The sequence below is a fragment of the Hyla sarda genome, chromosome 4 (genome assembly GCF_029499605.1).
Source record: "Hyla sarda isolate aHylSar1 chromosome 4, aHylSar1.hap1, whole genome shotgun sequence".
Taxonomy (NCBI): Eukaryota; Metazoa; Chordata; class Amphibia; order Anura; family Hylidae; genus Hyla; species Hyla sarda.
In genome coordinates this window covers 89,657,410-89,658,790 of record NC_079192.1, presented here as the reverse complement: position 1 = coordinate 89,658,790, position 1,381 = coordinate 89,657,410, and the positions used below count along the sequence as shown (strand labels likewise).

Sequence of the window (1,381 nt, the reverse complement as noted above, 5' to 3'; positions counted from 1 at the left end):
ACGTCTGGCTAGTGACATCCTTCGCTCCAGACCGCAACGTCAGGGACGTCACTCGTCAGACGTCCCGGCGGCCAGCGCTGCTCATTGAGCCTACCGGAGTAGCATTGATCTATGTAAGAAACCTATGGGCCCAGGCTGTTGGGGCCACCAAATGATATTACATATACAGAATGTCTGGTTAGGAGAAATAAATATAACGCACCCACAGGGAGTGGCGCCATTTTAATAAAAATTGTCAAAAACCTTAGATAACAGTCATACAGAATATATTAGAAAGCTTTTTTGATTTTCAGCCAATCAGAGAGCAGCACTACTGAAATAGAACTCCCAGGAGGTAACAGCGTGTCACACATGTGATGTCATAACCATTGTCCACCAAAGAGCAGCACTGAGCAGAAATAACACTGCTCCTGTTCATTCTCCATCAGTGAGGGGCCGGTGCTGGACACTGTGTAGGGACGCGGGAATGCAAAGTCATACACATGACTGTGACTGGTAAGTGTTACATTGTTGTGTCCAAAAGGTCTTTAGTGCAGTTCCATGTGTATTTCTATGATAAACATGTAAATAATTTATCTTTTTTTTCTTATCTTAGATGCACTATCTCCAGGACATGGAGTAGCATTTCCGGACCTACAGCAAGACGTTGGATGAAGGCATAGCCCCAGAAATAACACTGGTCCTGTTCATCAGTGAGGGGCCGGTGCTGGACACTGTGTAGGGACACGGGAATGCAAAGTCATGCACATGACTGTGACTGGTAAGTGTTACATTGTTTTGTCCAAAAGGTCTTTATTGCAGTTCCATGTGTATTTCTATGATAAACATGTAAATAATCTATCTTTTTTGTCCCCTATCTTAGATGCACTATTTCCAGGACATGGAGTAGCATTTCGAGACCTACAGCAAGACGTTGGATGAAGGCACAGGCCTAGGAATCATGCACATACACAGAAACATTTGCCCAAATTATAGAGGTAACCTCCTTTAGTATGCCCAGAGGAAGGGCCATACAGTAGCCATGGATTCCCTACAGGTTTCCTCCCCTCTGGAGGTTTTTCCTGTCCTGAGTATTAGTTACTGTACGCTCTTTGTGAGTGATGGGAGGTTACAAAAAATCCCCTACACAAACATTTTAATAAATAATAAATAAAGTTCCCCTTTTTTTAAACTGTTCTTTGACTTGTTCGACTCATTTATTTATTTCTGTGTGTGAAAATAGAGTTAGCAAAACATGGATGACCAAAGCTGCTCTCCTGCACGATCTGCATAATGCGGTGCGGAGAGAGGCAACTGGTGCTGGGTGGTGCAGCTTATGAGGCAAACGTAGAACACCCAGCAAGTTCCATGCACAAGCCTTTTTCTGATGAATGGGACTCAT

The 1,381-nt window shown here is 43.7% G+C and overlaps 1 long non-coding RNA gene across 1 annotated transcript; it reads left to right on the top strand.

The window, feature by feature from the left end:
* Positions 1-357: 357 nt before the first annotated feature.
* LOC130368188 (uncharacterized) lies at positions 358-1,155 on the top strand. Its single transcript, XR_008892334.1, has 3 exons — positions 358-495; positions 596-760; positions 863-1,155. It is a non-coding gene; the product is annotated as an uncharacterized LOC130368188 (long non-coding RNA).
* Positions 1,156-1,381: the final 226 nt, after the last annotated feature.